The sequence below is a fragment of the Onychomys torridus genome, chromosome 7 (genome assembly GCF_903995425.1).
Source record: "Onychomys torridus chromosome 7, mOncTor1.1, whole genome shotgun sequence".
Classification (NCBI taxonomy): Eukaryota; Metazoa; Chordata; class Mammalia; order Rodentia; family Cricetidae; genus Onychomys; species Onychomys torridus.
The window spans coordinates 28,796,460-28,820,996 of NC_050449.1; the positions used below are offsets into that span (position 1 = coordinate 28,796,460).

Here is a 24,537-nt window from a genome sequence, read left to right on the forward strand (position 1 = left end):
CCTCATTTTTTTCATGAGTCATTCCTTTAAAGTATTCCCTTTTGGCGGGTGGGGGTGAGTGTTTGAACCTAATCATGTTAGCACTGCCTACATAATGATCCATGTTAACAGATGCCCTATTTATAAGGAAATGTAAAGCTATGTTGTGGGGAAATTATTCATCGTATGTTTTTGTTGAAGAAGCAAAACATACAGTAAATTAAGTCTGGTCTTCCTGAAATTTTGCATCTAGAGGAATTGTGATAGGAGCTGGGGAACACGCTTTAAACACTGTGGCATTAATTACTGAGTCAGTCTGAACAGGTTTCAATTGCATTACATGGGAAAATGTAAGAGCCCTCCAGTGGCCAAATAATCCCTATTGAATCCCAAGGGTTGTTCACTGCAGACAACATCTCCAATGGAATGATATGCCTGCTTCATCTTCTACAGGAAAAGAACAAGGGCAAGACCTATTAAAGTCCCTCATTCCCATTTTAAAAATGAATTTTTTCTGATCTCAAATATTCAGCCTTGAAACAAATTGTTTTGTCTTTTATTATTATTATTATTATTATTATTATTATTATTATTATTATGTGTTTTAATTTTATACATCAGCCATGGGTTCCCTGTCCTCCCACCTCCCACCCCTACCCCCACCTCCCCCTTAGCCCCTCCCCTCCATTCCCATGTCCTCCAGGACCAAGGTTTTGTCTTAAAGAAGTGATCACCTCTCCTTTTTCTGAAAGCTTACCCTTGCAAATAACACTTCTCTTTTTTAAATGAGCCTTTTCTAAAGTCCCAGCATGATGCTGGACTTTTGGAAAAGAAAATAGTGTATTGTGGGGGTAGGGAGAAAGTAGAACACAATCTCTAGCTTCAAGTGACTTATAGACTAGTGGAAGAGACCATTGTAACTCACTTGAAGAACAGAATGATCTTTCATAAGGCTGGCCCTAGTCTTGCTTGTTAGAAGCCATATTTGAGAAAAGAAAGTTTCTCATGCAAACAAATATAATTCCATTTTCTGTACACTAAGGGCAGATGCTGTATGAGGTGTATGTGTGGTAGAGCAAGTTAGGCATGATCCTTGTCTTCTTGACCTTTCTCCATAGAGAAGAGGAATGGTAAGCATAAAAAGGTGTGGTGGATGCTGGGATGTAGGAAGTACAGGAAAGAGGAGGGCACAAGTATCTAGGAGGAGAAGTATCTAGCCCAAACTGAGGAGATAAAGCAGTTAAAAATGGCTACCTAGAGGAAATTTCACCAGACTACTACTTAAACAAAGAAACAACTGACAATTATATGGTGAGGATGAGGGAATAATACAAAAGAAAGAGAAAGAAAGAGAGAATGGAGAACATGTATATAAAGACAGGAACTGAGAGGCATTAAAGGAGAAAGGGTATAGGGAGGAAAGGGCAAGAGCCAGGCCCCATGCCTAGTGGCTAATTGTACTGCCTGATTGCTCGATGTGGTTTGGGTACCGCTGAATCCCATCACTTGGTTACCTCCCACCAAATCACTATGCTGTTTAATCAGAAACTATTCTTATTCCAATTTTAAGCTTTGATTGCCTTGATGTTCAAGTTCTCTCTTATCTTCAGTCCACACTCTCTCTTGGTGCCAGCCTGGGTTTAGTTCTGATAGTCACGTGTACATCCTGTCAAGAACACTCAATGCTCTCTCACTTTACCATTGTTGTTCATTGTCTTTTGAGACCGGTCCCATTTTATAGCCTAAGCTGGCATGAAATGTATCACATATCCCAGGCTGAACCCAAGCTCACAATTCTCCTACCTCAGCCGTTCAAGTTTTGGGATTAGAAGTGGCTATCATCATACATGGCACAGGACCATTTTCTGATCACCAGAGTACTGCACCGCCTTTCACCCTTCTCTTCTTGACATTCAGGTCATACTATAGTTTGCCCCTGTGCTAGTGCAGATAGATCCAAGAAGGAAGATCAATGGAACACGGGTCAGGTAAGAAGGCCACACCAGGAAAGCTCTAGAGGCCCAGGAGCAATAATAACATCTCTGCCATCAAAGTGGGCCACATGCCTACTTTCCCTCTCAGAATCAAGACTCAGCACAACAAGACTTTGAAATCAAGTGACCCAACATCATACACTGTGCAGGGGAGGGGCAGGGTGTAGAATTTGTCACTGTGTTGAACACTGTCCTAGGGACTGGTCTTTGTTGTGAAATAATATTTCTATCCAATGCAGAAACCTGTCAAAATGAACTCAGCAGCAGGGACAATGAGAAGGGGAGATACCCTCTTCCAGTCCTGCCATGGCTGTGTGTGAAACCCTTCCCAGCACCCAGCTGACCTCCTCACAGTGGCTATTAAAACTTCTCATGCTTCACTAGTGGCCAGAAAATGACCCCAAAAGTTAATATGGGGGGAAAAATGGATCTTGAACAGAAATAAACATGCTGTCTTTTTCATCACAGAAAAAATTCCATTGCAGGAGTGACTAAGAAGCCTAGACCTTTGAGCCATGTTAGCCTTAAAGGTCAAAATGGCAAGGTCATCCATTCATACTGAAAGTAATTTAGGCCCCACAGCATTTTTGCTCAGTAGAGGGCAAACCCAGCAATTTCCATCAGTCAGGACTACACGTTACTTGCTGCCCGATGGCTTCAGTGATTGTCACAGACCAGAGAGAGGTGCCCTCTAAAGGGAAGATGCACATAAAGTTGATTTGGTTTTGTTTTGTTTCTTGATAGAAGAAGATTTTGAATCTACAAATAGCATCCCAGACTTACTAGGTCCTTGCAGTTAAATGCAAATTGTAGGACACTTTGAATTTCCATGCTCACAACTGTGTGTTTCTTCTAAGGTGAATGTTCAATATCAAGGCTTGTTTGATGTTAAGTTTTCAAAAAATGGGAGTGCAAATTGGGAGGGATAAAGACCGTAGATTCTATACACACACACACACACACACACACACACACACACACACACACACACAAACCTATGAAAAATATCTGGGGTTTGCTGCCTTCTTCAAAAATGCTGGCAAAAAAAATATCACATCAACTCCATCATCCTATTGCCCTTATCTTCTTCTCCCTATGTATTTGTTGTTTTTAAATCATAAGAACACTTCACTTGAGATTTAGCTTCTTAACAACTTTTAAGTATACAATTCAATGTTGAGGACAGGCATGCTATTGTACAGCCAATATTTAAACTTACTCATCTAACAGAACTGAAACTTTATACTTATTAAAAACAACCCTTAGTGTGCAATATCTCCCTCTCCAGCCCTAGCAACACACATTCAATGGGTTTTGATGACTCTTAAAGAGGTGCTTAACAATTCAACAGAAAAAAAAAAAAACACATATACAAACATAAAATTAAATAATTAAAACTGGGCAAAGGAATCAGCTTTTTCTCCAAAGAAGGTGGATATGTGAAAAGGCCAACATCACTAATCAGGGAAAAACCTCCCTTTGTTTCTTAGAGGAGAATAAGTAGGAATATGCTATACCTATCTCCAGATCCCAGGATAACAATGGAGAGAGAGAGAGAGAGAGAGAGAGAGAGAGAGAGAGAGAGATGGGGGCAGGCAGGAGAGTGTGCGGTATATGTAGAAGACAGAGACATAAGGAAGTTGGGACTGGGTTGAACCATGAATTCCTTGGGACTGCATCTCATGTGTGTGGGGAGGAATTAAATGCTTTGAAGCCTGCTAGACAAGGCTTTGAGCTCTGCCTCTGGCACTTAACCACATTTGCACCTGCAGCCTCTGCAAGTGTTCTCCAAGTCTCAGCTTCTTAGGGTGGATTCACAAACATCACAAGAGTCAGCACGCCCCAGTGACAGCAGGACTTAGACAAAGACTAGAGTTAAATCTGAAAACAAGGCATTGGGGGCAAGTGAAGAAGTGTACATAAACCACCTTAAAGTCGACTTCTCAGAATCCAATCAGTGAGTCTCTGGTAGTCAAATGTGGTCCAGAACCTACCTATTTGTGCTCCTTACTACAGTGCCTGATCCTAAAAATAAGGATATAACTATTTCATTGTCACTTCCTCTAGGTGAGGCCTACAACCCCATTACAGTCACCTCAAAAAAGCTTCTGGCTCAAGTGAAGCTGTCCCAAGATCCTTTCTGTTATCCAGTTTTCACTTACCCATGCAACACCTGTGGGGAAGAGCTGCTGATTCATAGATAAGTTCTAATGACAGTTAGACAGGATCTTGATTTCTAGCTTCCTCCCATCTCTCCTCTTGCCCTCATTCTAGCACCAGGCCCTATCCAGAGGCTGAGAACTACTATCAGGGTCACCTGGTCAAAGATGCTCACTTCAGCTGTCCATAAGCCACACAACTCCTCAGAACCATCCTTTGCTGCCTCTCTTCTACTGTTCTGCAGGTCAGAGCCTGGCCATGTCGTGTAACTTGGTATTCAGGAGAAAAGTTTACCCACTTCCAGCCACTCAGGACCAGACAGGTGTCAAAACTGGACTACTGACCTGTGGACCACACTGGGAACAAATGAGGTCAAATTTTACCTTTCTCCCTGGGAAAGCCTCCTGTCCTGCGGGCTAGAAATTGAAATTGGCCTTTGACTCATGCTGACCACCCCTGCAGGCCAACCCACGTGCTGCTTCCAATGTGAAAGCCAGACAAGAAACAGAGAATAAGGAAGAACACTTCAGAGCTCACCTCTTGGCATGAATCACATCATTATTCCCATGACTTTGAAGATGCCCAAGCATCTTGTGGCTGCTCTTGTCTGTTATATCTCCTGTCGGTCCCAAGATGCAAAAACCAGAACTAGATCTTTTTCATGGTAGGTTTGGTAGCTCCATGTTCCTGCTGAAACCTGATTGTTTTATTCTGTTTTATGTCACTATAACAGGCTAGCACAGACTGAGTAAGATAAAGAAAATAAGTGTATTTTCCAGACTGGGGGATAAAAAGTCCAATGCCAAAGTGCTGGAATCTGATGAGGGCACCCATGCTGTGCCATCCAGTGGATGCTGTGCCATCCAGTGGCAGAAGGGGCTTTCCTTCTGTGGCAAGAAAGGACTGGGGCATGGCTCAGAGGTAGGGTGCTTACCCAGCATGCACAAGGCAATAGGAATAAACCCTTGTGCCACAAGTAATGAGTAAATAAAGACAAAGAAATAAAAAGAAGTAGCAGAGTTTACCCTTCTGGCAAGCCCATGCTTCTGATAACTAACCTGCTTCTGGAACAATGGTTTTTAACCTTATTTAAGATGGTCATCTTATTTATGATTGAATCACCTCTTTTTAGAGTTGACCCATCCCACTTGTTGCATAGAGAATATGTTTCCAATGTATTTTGGAAGACACGTTCAAACCATAGTTGTGTGCAGTAGTCTAACCCACGGCCCTGATTCATGTCCTTCCGCAAATGCAAAGTATACCCCCTGCATCCCTATAGCAACAAAGGTCTTTACTTGTTCCTCCATCAAATGAAAACTCCCAAGTCCCTAGTCTCATCAAAATTAAAAATGAGTGAGACACCAGACACAATCCATTCTGAGGCAAATTTCTCTCTAGCTGAGAGCCCATGACATGCAAACAAGTTACACATTTTCAAAACCCAGTGACAGGTTTGGCATAAGCCAGACACCTGCTCTCCAAAGAGGAAAAATAGGCAAGAAGAAAGGGGTGACTTTCCCCAAGTCATTTGAAAGCCCAAAAGGGAAAATAAGAGGGAGTCTTCTGTGTTTCTCATTTATTATTGCATATCAAATGTAACTTAAGTGTCATTATGACATTTTATACATGCATCTAATGTAGTTTCATCATATCCATCCCTTGGTACTCTTTTGTGTTCCTCCTCCTTGCCTCTTCCTTTGCCATATCCCTTGTAGCCCTCATTTTTAACCTCATGTCCTTTTCCCTCTGGCTTCCCCATATGAGGGAAACTAAGTTATTATTTTCGTTGTAAGGCTGACTTAGGGCATGTGCACCTGTTTTCTGTAAACAACCTAATTTCATCCTTCTTTGTGGGTAAATGAAATTCTACTGTGTATATACCCCATTTTCTTTATTTGTTCATCTGTTAATTTTGATTATGTTTTTGAGTCTCATTAGTGAATATGTTAAAATTTTGCCAGTTAAAGGGGGTATAAAAGGCATGTACAAGGCTTTAGAAAAGTATGCCCTGTGTATTCATTAAACTTCTGGTTTACAAAAGCGTTTGGCTATGACACTTTCTGCTAAGCAGCCCATCTGCTCCTATTGCAGTTTTTCCTCTAACATCAAAGTTGCATAGGTGAAAAGTCATTATGAATATAGGTACAGAGACAACAGTATGGAGAAATAGTAATATAGAATATGAAAGACCACAGTGAAGTAATAAAGTGAGAGTTAAAAAGTTTAGGACAAGATCAATTTCTTTTAAATTTTTTTAAGTTAGCATACAAAGTAATGGATTTCATAATGCCATGTTCACATATGTGTGTCATAAGACTTCATTCTAATACATCCTTATCCCCAGGACCCTCCCCTGTGCCCTCTGAATGGCTCTCATTGGTTCTCATCCTCATCCCATAGCCCCTTCCTTTATTATGTCACAGGTACTGCATTATCCTCTCCTGTCAACACTCCTTTAATATTTCTGCCTCCCCTTTCTTGAGTCTTAAAGTCGGAAAGCCATCTCCTTTGGCAGCTTATCCTAAACTCTGGGTGCCTTTGAGTAGAAGATTCTGGTCATCAAAGTCTCAGGCCAGTGGACCGAGCCCACACTTCAACACTCTTGGTACTTACAGCTGTTCCAGGCTGAAGTTGCTATCTGTGTTGTGTTACTTCCATAGTGCTGTTGTGCATTGTCCTCATAAGCTCCCTGAAGAGGCTACATGCCTGAAGCAAATTTATTTTATCTGTCTGATACATTATTTGAGATCTAGGTGAAGGCTACTGTGGCTTTGTGCGTCTTGACATCTGTACATCTTCAGAGATGGCATACATAAATGCCACCCAGTGTTATGACGTGTTCCCTCTAGAGATGTATCTGAACCCATATGGAGCCATGATTGTGACAGCTCAGGAATGCTGGGCTGAATTCAGAGACCAAAGATCCAACACAGCTCTGGTCATTAAACACAGGAATATAGCCCTGGGCCCATCCTTTGAAACTATGCAGTCCTTTGAGAGCTTTGGATTTGTGATAGGAACAATAGCCTGGAAGATCTACCAGCTGTCTTTGGGGCTATTTCCCATTGTGCTGATGATCATTTTTAGCATTTGTATTAATCTTAATAAAAAGTCCTTGGCCACACCCTTGGGCCATACCTCCAAGCATCTTTTCATTTTCATATGGCCAGGCTATAAATTTTCCAAATTTTTCTATTCTGTTTCTCCTTTAATTATAGATTCCTTATTTGAGCCATTTCTTTCCTCTCACATCTTACCGCATGTGGTTAAAAGTAGCCACAGCTCCATATACACTTTTCTAGAAAATTTCTCTATTAGATAACCAAGTTCTTCAAGCCATCCTTCCTTAAAGCCAATGGACAAAGGCACAACCCAGCCAAGTTCTTTGCTGTCTTCCCATAAGGACCGACCTTTGCTCTACCTTCTAATACCTTGCTCCATATTTCTATCCATGACCTCACCAGAATGACTTTTATAGTCCACATTCCTAACATCCACCTACTCATAGCTACTTAAGTTACCTCTAGGAAGTGACAAACTTTCCTTACATGCTTTACTTCCCCAGAATCACCCTTAATGCTTATTTTATGGCAATCTAGACCTTTTCAAAGCTGAACCTCCAAACTCTTCCAGCTGCTGCTCATTACCCAATCCCAAAGATGCTTACACAGTTGCAGCTCTTTGTGGTAGAAATAGCCCTACCTCCTGGTGCCAGTTTCCTATCTACAAGAGAATAGCGCATTCTTGGTAATGCAGAAAGAATGTATATTTACTTCTTGGAGTTTTATAGGCTGAGAAGTCTAATATCGTCTGCATATAATAAGAGCCTTTATAATACATCATCTCTTATAGAAGATGGAAGGAGAAGAGAGCGTGAAAAACAGACAGTTAGGCTAAGGATCAGCCACACCCACTCTTGCAAAAATCAGTCCATTCCCTCTGTAATGATGTCAGTCCTAATCACTTTTTATTTAACCAACACTCTATGCTGTTGTTAATTTTCCAAACCTAAACTTAGCGGACAAACCCTAGCAATCATTAGATTGTATCAGAAAATACCCTAGATACTAGGGTTCTTTCCAGGTTAGATTAAGAAAGTAGAATGAGTTCTGCGCAGGGGATTTCCTCCAGACTAGCAAGAGAAGTACATCCACCTCCCTCCAGAAACACACCCCGCCTTCATCCAGAAACACACCATGATTTCATTCAGATCTTGCACTCCTCTCTACAACCTTCTCCATCAATAATCACAACTACAAAGCCCCGATTAACAGTAAGATACTGCACAGAAATTTGTATTCAGTGCTGAGGGTCACTTTTCAGAAAGGTCTTCTGATGCTTTGAAGTGGGAGCTCCTGGCCAGGAATCCATCTTGAAAGAGGGAAGTGAAGCTATGGATATAGCCTGGTGGTCTCTTCCTCTGAGCTCCAGAAACTGGAACTACGTCATCTCAATATGTGAGTCAACAGAATCCACTGCAACCTGTTTCACTTGATTAGTCTTTGCATAACATTTCCCTAATATATGCATAAGCAAAATAACCAAATATGCTGATTAAATCTCCCTAGGTTGTGTGGAAGTCTTGAGTAGTGAGACAGACAGGCAAGAGCCTTCTATAGGAATATGTGAATCCAGGTTTGGTCCCATCTCTACCCACCCAGATGACCTTGAGCTAGGGAGCAGTTGGACTCCTTTCTGATATCAGTCTCTTCATCAGTAATAAGATGAGGTTGGAATAAATGATCAATAAAATGTTCCCTTCCAAAAGCAAAATTATGTGATTAAGCAATTATGTAATGGACCTTTAATGAATTTAATTTTTTCCCTTTCCTTTGGAATATCAATTCTCAGTTTCATGGTCTACTAGAAGGATCATGTCATAGGCTGACTGATTTAACTCTACCTTCTGATCCCTCTGCAGCCTTGGCTGAGCCTCTTCTTAGTACTCATGGGAGGAAATTAAGGGAAGTACTATGTGTTAGCAGAGGGCCAAACCACCCATGGTCAGGAATGGGACAGGGGGACATGGGCTTATCTTCTAGCATCACCGGTAATAGTCCAGCTCCAGAGCAGCTATTGCTGCAAGTCACAGCCAGTCCAGGATCTTTGCCCTTGCAAAGACTTTGAAAAAACAGAATAAAACCAAACAAATAAGGGAGGGGAGAAAATGATTGCATTTGAAGTGGAATCATGAATCTAAGGAAAATGTTTTCGAAGATTTCTATGATGCACCAGCAACTCCTTAAAATAATAGCAAGAGTTTAGATCCATTATTTAGTTTCCATGGGAAACAAACAAGTTCGAGGAGAATAGTAATAGTGAATTTAGCTCTCAGTCTTCATTCATCTTCTATGCCCATGCATTTTTAGAACAGAAAAGCATTTTCCCGATCATAGGTGGAAGAGGAAAGAGAAGGGGAGAGGAGTAGGCTAGCCAGGTGCCTTGGTGCATTCAGACCTGGGATCCACTGGATGTGATGATGGTGACAGTAGTTGAGCATGGTCTTCAGGGCACAGAAGGAAATTCCTGATCATTTCCAGCTAAGACCAACCTATAGGTAATGCAAGGAGACCAGTGATTTGCAATACACTATATTGTATCAGATGCATAATGGAGATAGCTTTTATCTCTGTTCTGGGTCTCACACAGAGCACCAGCCCCACCCAGTCCTGTTGCCTCCTGGAAAGCAGAGCAGACAGACTGGGTGGATCTTTGCTGCCTGTGGCAGGGAGATGCTAGAGCACCTGATTGTGGGCTCGCACTGTCTGACCACACTTCCTCACTTAAGAATAGAAATGACTTCACAAATCCAAAATAGCAGTAGCTGTGAAACCAAACCGTGAAGTTCAGGCAAAAAGGAGCCAAATCAAGAAATGAAAGCAAGTTAAGATGAAAATGTAAAAGCCCACCAGGTATCTAGGGTGGGATTGCTGTCTTCTCTTGAGGCTCTGCTGAGGTCAATCCAGGCACTGGGGCTACAGCTTGTCAGCATACTTTGTACTAATGAGATAGCAGAGAAATTGATCTATTTTTCCCCCTAATATCCTGCTTTCGTCATTTTGTCAAAGCATTTGAATGTATCAGTTTGGGTACTGGGTAGAATTGTTTATGATTTTTCTACAGTTAGGGGCATAGGGCACCTAGCATTCCAAAATTCATCCCCTCCTCCAGGTCCCAGGGTCGCACTCTCCTGTGTCTACAGACATTAGCTGTGGGCGAGGAGACCAAAGCTCGCCAACGCCAGCCGCTCCCATCTCACCTTTCAGGCTAAATTCCTATCTGGTAATTACTGCCTGTGATTCCAGCTGTAATATGTAGTTATCAGCATGCTCTCATTGGAGGGGTTAGCAGAGCACTGCTTCCCACCACAGCATCACAGGAGAAGGAAGCTTCATTATAACGAGTCTTCACCCCACAGCTGTGTGGGATTATCTTCCCTCCACAGCTCTGGTCTGCTGTGCACAACCCTGATTATACAAGGTCCCACAGTCCCTGTCCTACCCCTTTGCAGCTAGGAAAGAATCCAGGGCACTAATTCTCCCTAGGAGAAGGAAGACACAGCCCAAATAGCCCTCAAGTAAGGCCTGAGCTCTGGGGAGTTCCCCAAACTCTAGCCTCTAGTTGGAAACCCTGCTTTTTAACTCGATCATTTTATGGTTCATCCATGTAATGGGGTCCATAGTACTGACCTGTGGGGTTTGTGAGGCATAAACTATAAAACACAAATAAAATAAGTAACAGAAAAAATTGCATTCCACACAGCCCTTTGTGTAAGCTGAGCAACCATTGATACTATTGTTAGATTCAGTTATTTCTACTGTAGTTTTGTTAGGACATTCAACACTTGATAATATACCATGCTTACAACAATACTCAACAGATAACCCCCACAGCCCTTCTCTCCTAATTAGCCATTGGCCCATTCAGCAGCACACACTTTCACCTGGGGTAGATTATCTGACTGAAGCCCCATGACTACAGTTCTGCCTCCCGTGCCACTTGTACTCTGGTCTCTGGTCACAGGTTATTGATTTTGCACACATGTGACTATTTGGGTGCAAAAGAAAGAGCATTCTCCTCTCCTCTGCTTCTCCATCTTCAGTGTTCACAAGGAGGACCTCCAAAGAGCTGCTGGTTGGGTTGGTCAGAATCCATACACTCTATTTGCAAGGCTCCGTTTTAACAGGCAGTAGGATTTTCAACATGAGAGGAAACAGAAGGCTCCCAGATTTCTGCATTTAACCTGGATGTTAGCCCTTCAAGGAAGATATTATTACACCCATTTTATGTGCCTCAGTCTGTTTCATGCTAATGCATAAAGGAAAGAGACTTACTTGGCTGATGATCCTGGTGTCTGGAGAGTCAAAATAGCATGGTGCTTTCTGGTGAGGCCCCTAAGATGCATCACAACATAGTAGAGAGATACAAAGAGAAGTAGAAAGCAAATTGGCCACATGCAGAAGGAGCATTTCTATGAGAAGTAAAATGAGAGCAGGTGCATTCAGGTTCATCTTTTGTAACAACCCATATTTTGTTTTCCTTTGTTTTGTCCTGTTGCTGTTGTATTGAGGTAGAGTTTTATGTAGCCCAGACTGGCTTTGAACTTCCTATGCAGCTGAGAATGTTCTTGAGCTCCTGATCTTCTGGCCTGTCTCCCACCAGATATGGCCCAATGCAAGGAGGGAGCATTGAGCTATTCAGAGGGGTGGAGTCCCCATGACAGGGTCACCTCTTAAAGTCCCCACACTAAGCACTACATGCTGAGATCCTCCAGCTACCAGAATCGTCAGCCATTTTTTTTTTGTTTTTGCTTTTATATTATCTATCACTAGGGATTCCATTATAGCAGCACAAAACAGAGTGAGGCACATAGGAAAATGGGTGTAATAATATCTCCCTTGCCGGTCTAGCATGAAGGTTGAATGAAGAAACCATTACCTTGTAACAGGACTTTTAGTGGGAGCAAACCACAGTCAAACCAGACCAGTGTGATATAAAACACCTGGGAATTGTTTAACAGCTTGTCTTTATCTCGTAAACCATGGATTGGAGAGTGGTCTGTGCCCCAGGCATCCCACAGGATCCAAGGTGGTCTGGGCACAATTCCACCACATGGAACAGGCAGCCTCAGCAATCTCGTGGTTTTACTTTTCTTTACCATCATTTTGTGGGAGCCTGAGGAGATGGCTCAGTGTGCAAGCATGAGGTCCTGAGTTCAGATCCCCAGTAGTCAAGTCAAAGCTAGGTGTAATCATGGACACCTGTAAACAACACTTGGCGTGGAGGACGAAGGGAAGGTTGCTGGGGCTTGCTCACAAAAATAGGCCTAGGCTCAGTGAGAGATTGTGTCTCAAAGGAACAAGGTGGAGAAGCCTATACTGAAGCTCCTAAGATCCATTCCCCATCTCCTGCACAGTGTCCCTTCACACTTGTGCGTGTCTCCTGGGGGGCAATCCCTTAGTCACCTTACCCAGCTCCTGCTTTCAAAATCTCCCTGGATACCAAACATCCGTTTCCCAGGGAAGTAAAGGTGGTCATTACCTGTTTGCATTGCAACAGCAACTCTAGCTTTGGTGACAATTTTCTGGTTTGGACTCTTTCTCCTAGTGGACATAGAATCTTAGAGTTCCAGATTTGAAGGCTTATTTGTTTTTATAATTATGGCTTCTGGTAAATGGGCTGGCACACAGTAGGCATGTAATTCGTATTTGTTGACTGAATTGAGGCTGTTGAATAAAACCCATGGACTCCCATTATTTGCTAAGTCCCTGCTGACTTCCCTAAGCACAGATAGTGTAAGCTGAATTGTTAGAGTAACAGCAATTGAAAGTCTGGAAAGAAACTCAAGGAAAATCAAGAGCTTGCTTCAAGAGCTATAGTGAGCAGACTGTCCTACATGTCCAGGAGGGATTTCAGTGCGGTAAGCTCCATGAAAACTGTTGGCCACCCCTCTGTTGCTGAAAAATAACATGTCACCTCTGTTGATAGCACATAGAGCAGAGTGTGGTACCTTCCAGGGCTGTCCCCATTGGCTGAGCAAACATGAAGATAGCAATCCAGGATTCTTACATCTACAAGAGAACCCCTCTAGGCCTGACACTGTGATGTAGTATTATTGCAGGCACTGTGGGAAGGCAGTTGGATAGTAATCCTGGCTGGGTTTCTGGGCAACTGCAGAGAAGCTATAGCCCCATGAAAGTGCACTGCTACAGACGAAGCAAATTTTCATTTCTCTTCTACTCTCTGTGCATTCTATGACAGGTCTTGGATGTTCACACTGCCTATCAGCACTGTTGAAAGTCAGATCAAGAAAAATGGGAATCACCAAAGGCCAGGAGATAAAAATAGCAAAGACTCAGCCACACAAACAGGGCTGTATGAATAGGAGAAAACTAGGATTGAAAGTAGCTAGACTGGTCTTGATTGTCTGGCCAGGAAATGGTCCCCAGAAAGTTCAGTTTCTCCAAATGAGTTTAAATTTGGCATGTATCAATGTTTATAAAATTGAGAGGGTGGCATTTTATAATTGTACCCTAAGGAACCCTACCAATCTATTAATGTGAAGCCTCTAGTATAAGGACAATTAGACAAAGGCTCAGGGAAGTCAAATGTTTTTCCCAACACAGTTTGTAATAGAACTAAGAGGAGAAACCGAATCCCCCTCTTCATCTCCACCACCATCCCTCCTAGAAGCATCAAAGATTCTTAGAAGATAACATCCCTTGCTAAATAAACTTTTGAGCTTGTTCTATGTCAAGCCCAGTGGCTGCAGACAGCTAAGCTGCTGCTCCAGAAGACCACAGGCCTCAGGGCTCATTTGTGTAAGGTTTGCACCCATGAATCTGTGTTTGTGGGTAGATATCACGTTGAGCATGAAAGTCAGGTAGCATCCTGGATATACAGCAAATGGATATTTCTTCCCTTGTTCATGCTCTCTGACCCCAAACTTGATGAGGTCCCTAGGGAGTTTATCTCACCATGCTTTCATTCCAGAAGCCTCTGTAATTTGACTTCCCAACAGCTCCTGCCCACCTGCCCTGGTTTTGTACACACTCATACACCCATATGCCCACCCACACTTACCAGATAGAAATAATTTTATCAAGTGGTCATACTGCTCATCACTTCTACACAGCTGGGCTCAAGAAAAAGCTCTGGGGATGAGTGCAAACCAGGAGTTATCTTTCCTAAACATGATGTTTCTGGATTCCCACACACATGCACTGAATGTTGTAATTAGTACTGTACACTGTTGTGGTCACACAGTTCCCAGTGGGCTGCTGGATCCTTAGGTAGAAGACTGCTTACTGTTCTGATTTCTAAGCAAGGGAAAAGCACTTGGATATCTTCATCTTGTTTGAATATTTGTGTCTGACAACAGTTTATTGAGATTGTGAAGTTCCAGCCTTGGGCTGGACTGTGGGAATTGTAAGAAAAATAGCTATGGATCCCACACAGAGAAGAGAACAGAGAACCTGTCCTAGTGATGATATAAATGGGCACTATGTCATAAGCATGGACATGTAATGAGTTATGGAAGACAAGAACAGGAGCAATTTGTTCAGCCCTGGATGAGTGCCCTGAAGAAAGGGGAGTGACTTTCTGGGGTAAATGTCTAACCAAGTCCTAAAGATCTGGAGATGCTGATAGATAAACAGAGGCTGGCCCCTAATCTGCCTCAAGATAACCCTGAATTACCCTTCCTCAGGATTTCTCCTTGGCCCTCTTCCAATCCCCCTGACTCCAGCAACACACTTATTTAGGATCACCAAGTCTAGACGTCAAGCTCCTTCTAAGGTCTAGCCTTGAATCCCACCTTGGTATTCTTCAGTGAACTCTACCCTGCTCTTAGCACACCTGTCCTTCAGGATGAGAATGTCAAAATTACCTCTGTGTTCTTCACCCCCAGACCTTTCTCAACCTACAAATAATCCCTTCCAATTAGGAGCCAATTCCTAGCCCAGCTCTTCTCACTCCAATAACCCTCCACTGTACCTTTTCACATCAATGCTCTCCTACCTGCACCTGCTCCTCCAGGTCATTGCAGGACCCCCAGTGGATATCTGGCATTACAGTGAACTACATAATTCTATGTTTATTTTTTATGACACGTACTTACTGAAATAAACTCATAGTTATAATAGCTATGCCAATATGCCTTTCTCTATCCCCTTACCCTCATTTTGTGATGATAACAGATGATACTTTCTGAAACATGCTTTATGGTCTCTCCCTAATATTTCAAATCCCCAGCATCAATATTCTTTCACGTTGAGGCCATTATTAAGTAAAACACAGGTTTCTTGAACTGAAACACTGAAAAACCAAGACAGCTTGGCTAATAACTGTGGTGGTATTATGTTCCCCCAAAATATTGTGCACCCTAATAAACTTATCTGGAGTCAGAGAACAGAACAGCTACAAGATACAGAGGCTAGAAAATGTGGCACTCATGCCTTTAATCCTACCATTCTAGAGGCAGATATCTGTCTGGATCTCTGTGAGATCAAGGCCACATTGGAAACAGCCAGGCATGGTGACACATGCCTTTAATCCCAAGAAGTGAGCCTTTAATACCAGGAAGTGAGGGTAGAAAGCAGAAAGGTATATGAAGTGTGAAAACCAGGAAGTAGGCTGGTTAAGCATTCAGGCTTTCAAGAAGCAATTCAGCTGAGATTCATTCTGGATAAGGCTTCCAGTCTGAGGAAACAGGATCAGCTGAGGAATTGGCAATGTGAGGTGGCTGTGGCTTCTTCTGCTTCTCTGATCTTCCAGTACTCACCCCAATACCTGGCACTAGGTTTGTTTTTATTAGTAAGACTTGTTAAGATTCATGCTATAAATAACCAAGATGGGTCCCAAATTACTAAGGGTCAGGTAGTGTATATAGTCTGGATACATTAGACAGATAGTGATTCACATCCAAGACAGAAAAGAGATAGTCAAAGACCTCTTCACACTACTTGGAATAGAACACAATTAAAACTTGAGAATTTTGTTATTTCTGTAATTACTACTTAATAATTTTATAACAAATGTGACATATAGGTAACTGAAATTTCATAGAAAAAAAATGACACAATGATTACTGTATTTCCAGTTACAAAGGAAATTCCCGTCTTTGTTCTAACTTTCTCTAAACAATAACAAAAACAAAATCCTCTCATGTGCTGTGTTTCCCTGATCAAAGTCACCCATTGTGTTCAGATTAAAATCTGAACTTTTAATTAGACATATGTAGCCATTTTCAGGCTGTCCCTTAAATCATCCTCCAGTCTCCACATTCTTCCCCATACACAATTCTGGGGCACACTGTGACCTTCTATGATTTATCATCTTGACACAACCTGTCCTCTCTGCTTGAAATTCTTCCCCTGTCTCAGATTGAGGTGGAGGCCCTCCTGTGTGTGCTCATCACACCTTGTAACATTGCATGTTGCAAATTGTGTCCTTCTCAATGAGATTAAGAATTTTAGTAATGAGATCTATGTCTCTGTCAAAATTATATACATCAAAGCTTGCCACAGTAACTGGTACATAATGGACACACACATGGTGGTGGGGGGGTCTGAACTTAATCCCCCATGTGATTAATTTGTACATCTTCAAGACCTGATTCAAATAATTCCTCTTCATTGAAGCCTTTCTCGAGTTCACCAGGCATCCATAACAATTTCTCCTAGTATTTTTCTCCACTTGCTGCACTGATTTTATTTTTAATTTGCCTGCCACAGAATTGAGTTACTCAAGGATAAAGAATATCACTCCACCTTGCAGCAATTTAAGGTTAGAACTCAACAACACTACCCAAAGAAATCATTAATTTCCAGAAAAGGAAACTGAGATTTAGATACTTTGGAAATTTTATTGAAAGTCAGACACTGATATACATGGGGCTCTGGGTTCACAAGATTTTTTTTCCCTGACAACAAAAGCTAGGATTTCTGCTTTTTCTATGCAGAACCACCCCTGTGAACTCTCCACAACCCTACACACACACACACACACACACACACACACACACACACACAGAGAGAGAGAGAGAGAGAGAGAGAGAGAGAGAGAGAGAGAGAGAGCAGTGGGTCCACATGAAGGCAGCTAGCTCTGTCTAGTGAGGGACACAAGCTACTGATAGTCTTCATAATCAGGTAGCAGATTATAGTCTCAAATGACCCTGAGAAGCAGTGGGGCCACTTAGCACATTCTAAGTCATTCTGTCTGTGCTTCTCATTGTCTTAGAACCTGCATCTGACCCTGCTGTTAAATCCATTTGTGACCTTGAGTAAGTCATAAGTCACTCTGAGCTTCTGTCTTCTCATTTGTAAGAATGAAGAGAAATATCCTGCATGATCCTCAGGAAGAAAACAGATAGCAACAACTGCAAAATGTACACTTTTCATATATCTTGTTATTGGATTTCTGCAAATTTATTGGCATAGCAGGAGCCAAATAAACACAAACCATGAGTGGCGTCAAGCTATTCTTGGTCTGTACAACAATCTGTTCCCTTTTCAACAACTTCTTGTCATCCTGAATCCTCTGTAGCTCTCTTAGTTGGCTTCCTAGACCTCAGTAGTGCAAGGAAAAGAGAATTTAAATGCAAATTCAAAGGCATGCTGTGTGTTAACACTTCTACTAAAGCAACTCCGGCTACTGTTGATCTACTATGATCTTGTCCTGTTTTACATGACTTTTACAATCCATATCATGGCCAGGCAGAGGATACATTAAAAACATACACTGTTAAAAATGTACACAAAAGAAATCTCCGAATAACAGCAGATAGAAGGAAATGTATGGAAGCATGTCCCTTGAGGTTCTCAGCATTGTTCTAAATGAACTGTGTAGACACTTTTTGCTTATGCTTCTCTACAGAAGGGCTGAGCACCTAGCATTAGAAATTCAGCCAAATGAGCTGCACATCCAGGAATGGGTTAATCCTATTTCAGGTGAACCTTCCCAAGTTAATCACTTCAACTTTTATATGCTTGCTATTGTAAACCAAAAGTTTTCAAGTTATGAGCCAAGTGCCCTTGAACAATATGGAGCCACTGCAAAAGACTTCAGATTTTATTGGACATTAAGTGCCATCTATCCCTTAGAAAAAAACAGTGGTTTGTGTATATAGCCTCACTTACTTTATTTTCAAGTGCATTATATATAAATAAAATATATTATCTGCAAAAATCATTACTGAATTTATAATAGCTGTTTGCCATTGTGTGTTTCCCTACAATAAAAAAAAATTAAAAGGCAGTAACAATAACATAAAATTTTATGGTGGAGAAATTGGAAAGGGGTGAGTTCTGAAAAATATTTGAGTGTAGAGTTAGATAAACTACCAGCACTCTCCTACCCCATCAGGTCACCCAAGTCCAACAGCTGCTTGCCAGAGACACCAACCTCCTCTGGGCCTGTCTTCCTACCTCTGGGACTCACCCACCCACCTTACTACCATGGACCCTGTAGCAATCACATGTGGCACAAAACAAGGTAGCCTATTTCCTCCACTTCTTCCTCCATTTGGGTCACCCAATACCTGAGGCTGCTTTTCAAGGATGCCCACATCCTCTCTGACTGTCTCCCTCCCTCTGAGACTCATAATATCATTGCCTGATTCTCATCAGGATTCTTCCAGGCAGCTAGCATATGGACCAGAGTCCCACAGCTCTGCCAACTGCTATCCTGGACCTTGCTATACCCTATCTGTTCTTGAGTCCCAGGACCAGTCCATACTACCAGGGATATTTCTTCCAGGTTCCTTGATCAGACCGCTGAAGACAGCAGACTGCAGCAGAGAACAGAAGACCTGAATAGAAGCTATATACTCAAATACCAAACACAGAGGAAATCTGTGTCCAAACCCACAATGAATTAGTTCATCCTGAACACTGTGCCCACCTCTGCAGAAAGACTAAAGATGACTTGAACAAGAAAGAATTACTCAGCCAACAAACTGTGAATGTGAAACTTCCAAAGCAACAATGAAAACAAGAAAAATCTAAATAACACGTCTCCTCCAAAGAATAAAAGTCCCATAGCAATGCCCAGTAATAAAAATGACAGGGAAGAGTTTACAAAGAATTCAAGGGAATGAGTCTAATTATGGTCAAACAACTTAAAGAAGACAAAAACAGAGGGAGAAATGAAAACGGGAAGTAAATCCAAGGTATAAAAAATAGAGCTTAGATATTTTAAATGAACAATTTCTGTAAATTAGTGAATTTATTTGTCTAGTAGTTTTGTTGAGTCCTAACTTGAATTAGCCAAAAGGTGGAGTGATATTCCCTACCCTTCAGTACTCAATTCTGTGGCAGATAATTTTCAAAAAGAAAATCAGTATATTAAGTAGAGAAATATACTGGGAGAAATTGTTATGGATTCCTGGTGTAACCAAGAAAGGCTTCAATTGAAGAAGAAATGTTTGAAATGGGTCTTAAAGACATACTAATTAACTACATGGAGGATGAAATTCAGTCTCTCTCTCTCTCTCTCTCTCTCTCTCTCTCTCTCTCTCTCTCTCTCTCTGTGTGTGTGTGTGTGTGTGTGTGTGTGTGTGTGTGTGTGCCCACTGTGTACAAGTTACTATGTCAGGCTTTGATATATATAATTGTGACAAAGACAAAGATTTCATTGCTAAAATGCTTAATCTGATTGAAAGGGACACAATTTACAATATACAATGCTACAAGGTGTGATGAGCACACACAGGAGGGCCTCATCTCTGTCAGAGATAGGGAGAGAATTTCAGGCAAAGAGAAGAGGTTATGTCTGTTTTTATTTATGAAAATCCAAAAGGAAACAATACTGGAAATAAAAAGTTTAATAAACCAATTAAAATTCTCAATGCAAAACCTCACCAGTGTATTATATCCTGTTGAAAATAAAAAGTCGGGTATGGAAGACAAAGTAGAGGAACTGGATCACTCAATAAAGATTTAAAAAAAAACATGAAAAGGAGTTTGTGAACACCATGAAAAGACATAACTTCTGAATTATGGGCATAGGAGAAGGAGATTAATACAATGGCAGACATAGAGAATAACATCCCTGAAATCATAGAAGAGAATTTCCCAAATTAAAGAAAGAGGTGCCTAGTCATATATAAAAGGCCTATCAAACACTGAAGAGATAATACAAGATAAGAAATTATTTGTGTCATATTATAGTTAAAACATTAAAGATTCAGAATACAGAAAGAATGTTGAAAGCTGCACAGAAGAAAGGTCAAGTTATTCATGAAGGCAGGCCTCTTAGAATAATAACTAATTATTCAACAGAATAATTTAAAGGCAGAAGGGTCTTGAAAGACCTCAAGTCCAGAAAGACCATATCTATCAACTGAGACTATTATACCCAGCAACAATATCTATTAAAATTAAGGGAGAAATAAAACCTTTCCATGATAAAAACTGATTAAGGAAATTTATGATCACAAAGCCAACACTACAGAGAATTCTGGATGGCATATTTTGGTTTGAAGACAAGAATAAGGACACTCAAGAGGTCACTAGGAACAAATAAACAATTCCAGGGAAGGTGATCAAGATAGATCTGACAAGGTATTATCACAAAGCTAATATGATGAAAGGGGTTAGCACACACTTTTCAATAATAACTGAATATTAATGATCTCCACTCCACAATAAAAAGAAACAGAATAGCAGATTAGATTAGAAAATAGAATTCATCCTCTCTATTTCTAAGAAACATCTCACCAGCAATGATAGATTCCTCCTTAGGAAAAAAGGACAGAAAACAGTATTCTAAACAAAGAAAACTAAGAAGCAGGCAGGTGTAGCCATTCTAATATCAAAAAAATTGACTTCAATCCAAAACTAGTCAGAAGAAATATGGAAAACAGATCATACACATTAAAGGAAAAAAATACACAAACAGGATATTGCAATCCTAAACTCATACATACCAAACATAGGAGCACCTAATTTCATAAAAGAAACACTATTAGACCTACAACCACATATTGACCTAAAAACACTGATAGTAAGTGATTTCTATGCCCAATTCTTACCTACAGATAAGACTTCTGGAATTAAACTAAACAGAAAAGCCCTGTAATTAAATGTCATCATAAATCAAAAGAACCTAACAGATACCTACAGAATATTGAATCCAAACTCTAAAAAAAAAATAGATGTTTTAATAGGCAGCCTACTGAAGTTTCCTCAAAATCAACATTCCATTGAACAAAACAAGATTCAACAAATGTAGACATTTTGAAATCACACCTGCATTCTATTTGACCATAATGGAATAAGGTTTGATATCAACAGCAACAGAAACTACATAAATACACAAACTCACAGAAATTAAACAACATACTATTGAATTGGGTCAAGGATGTATTTTTGCAGAAGTAAACATAAAAATTGCTATAACTGGATGAAAATAAAAACACAATATATCAAAATCTTTGGGACAGTCTTAAGAGGACAGCTTATAGCATGAAGTGTTCCCATTTCTACAAAAAATCAAGATATCTTAAAGTAATAATTCACTTGAAAGCTTTAGAAAAACAAGAGGAAGCAAACAGTAAAAATGAATAGTTAATCAAAATAAGGGCTGGAATTGATGAAATGGTATTTTTCAAAAAGGTGCAATGAAGAGATGAAGGGAAGATTGATAAACCTTTGGCCAATTTAATCAAAAGAAAAAGAGGGAGGATCCAGATTAACCAAAGCAGAGATGAAGGGGGGGTTATAATTATAACCAACACTGAGGAAATTCAGAGAATCATTAGGACATACTTTAAAAATCTTTATCTCACCAAAATGGAAAAATCTAAAAGGAATAGATGAATTTCTAGATATATATGGCCTACCAACCCTTTATCAAAACAAAATAAACAATTTACACAGATCCATGACATACAGTAAGATAAAGGCAATGCTAAAAACTTTCCCAACTAAAAAAGTCTGGGGCCAGATAGACTCAGTGCATAATTCTACCTTCAAAGAAAAACTAACCCTGATAGTCCTTAAATCAGTTCATAAAATAGAAGATGAAGGAACATTTCCAAATTATTTTTCTAAGGCCATTATCACTCTGATACCAAAATCAAAGACCCACAAAAAAAAAGTTTTAGAGCAATATCTCTGGAGAACATGGATGCCAAACTTCTCAATAAAATACTTGCAAATTAAATTCATGATTACCCAAAAGTATTATCTACCATGATCAAGTCAACCTCATCCCAGAGATGGAGTGGTTCAACAAACATAAATCTTTAAGTATAACCCACCACATAAATAGACTCAAATATAGAAACCACATGATCATCACATCAGATTCAGAAAAGAATTCTGACATAATCTAGCATCTCTTCATGATAAAAGTTCTAGAGTTTCCAGCAATATGGGGGGCATATCACAACAAGCCCACATATACACAGCAAGACCACAGCCAGCAGCTTGCTAAACAAGAGAAAACCATTCTTACTAAAATCGGGAACAAGACAAGGTTGTCCACTCTCTTGCATCCTATTCAATATAGTACTTGAAGTCTCCGTTTAGGCAACAAGTTAAGTGGAAGAGATAAGGCAGACACAAATAGGAAAGGAGGAAGTCAAAGTACGCTTATTTGTGGATTACATTCATAAAACACCCTAAAGACTCCACCAGAAATCCCCTAGAGCTTATAAACACATTCAGCCAAGTAACATAACATAAATTCAACACACACACACACACACACACACACACACACACACACACAGTCAGTATCCTTTCTATACACTAATTACTAATTACAAGCATATGCTGAGAAAGAAATCAGGAAAACAATTCCATTCACAATATCATCAAAAACATCAGAATAAATCTAGCCAAGGAAGTTAAAGATTTGAACAATGAAAACATTAAGACACTGAAAAAGGAAACTGAGGAAGATACCAGAAGATGGAAAATGTCTCATGTTCATGGAATAGAAGGATTAACGTTGTGGAAATGGCTATCCTATAAGAAGCAATTTACTGGTGTTATATTTAGAAAGTGGTCTCCTATGCCAATGTGTTCAAGACTACTTCCTACTTTCTCTTCTATCAGGTTCAGTGTAACTGGATTTATACTGAGGTCTTTGATCCACTTGGACTTTAGTTTTATGCATGGTGATAGATATGGATTTATTTGCAATCTTCTACAAGTTGACATCCAGTTATGCCAGTACCACTTGTTGAAGATGCTTTCTTTTTTTCATTGTACAGTTTTGGTTTCTTTGTCAAAAATCAGGTGTTCATAGGTATGTGGGTTAACGTCAGGGCCTTCAAATTCTTATATCCTGCCACATTACTGATGATGTTTATTAGCTGTAGGAGTTCCCTGGTAGAATTTTTGGGGTCACTTATGTATACTATGATATCATCTGCAAATAGTGAAAGTTTGACTTCCTCCTTTCCAATTTGTATCCCCTTGATCTCCTTATGTTGTCTTATTGCTCTAGCTAGAACTTCATGTACTATATTGAATAAATATGGGTAGAGCAGACAGCCTTGTCTTGTTCTTGATTTCAGTGGAATCACTTTGAGTTTCTCTCCATTTAATTTAATGTTGACTGTTGGCTTGCGGAAAATTGCCTCTATTATGTTTAGGTATGTTCCTTGTATTCCTGATCTCTTCAAGACTTTTATCATGAAGCGGTATTGGATTTTGTCAAAGGCCTTTTCAGGATCTATTGAAATGACCATGTGTTGTTTTTTTTTTTTTCTTTCAGTTTGTTTATATGGTGTATTGTATTGACAGATTTTCGTATGTTGAACCATCCTTGCATCTCTGGGATGAAGCCTACTTGATCATAGTGGGTAATTTCTTTGATGTGTTCTTGGATTCGGTTTGCCAATATTTTATTAAGTATTTTTGCATCAATGTTCATGAGGAGACTGGTTTGTAATTCTCTTTCTTTGTTGTATCTTTGTGTAGCTTGGGAATCAGAATAACTGTAGCCTCATAAAAGGAGTTTGATAACGTTCCTTCTACTTCTATTGTGAGGAACAATTTTGAGAGTGTTAGTATTAACTCTTTGAAAATCTCTTGAATTCTGCACTGAAACCAGCTGATACTGGGCTTTTTTGGTTGGGAGACTTTTAATGACTGTTTCTATTTCCTTAGGGATTATTGGTCTATTTAAATTGTTTATATGGACTTGACTTAACTTTGGTATGTGGTACCTATCCAGAAAATTATCCGTTTCTTTTAGATTTTTCAATTTTGTGGAGTATGGGTGTTTGAAGTATGACATGGGACATGATGATTCTCTGGGTTTCCTCATTATCTGTTGTTATGTCTCCCTTTTCATTTCTGATTTTGTTAATTTGGATTCTCTCTCTCTCTCTCTCTCTCTGCCTTTTGTTTAGTTTGGATAAGGGCTTGTCTATCTTGTTAATTTT

General features: G+C 40.3%; 1 pseudogene; it reads left to right on the plus strand.

Moving 5' to 3' along the window:
- Nucleotides 1-24,537, plus strand: part of LOC118586999 — a 42,898-nt pseudogene that overhangs the window by 14,043 nt on the left and 4,318 nt on the right.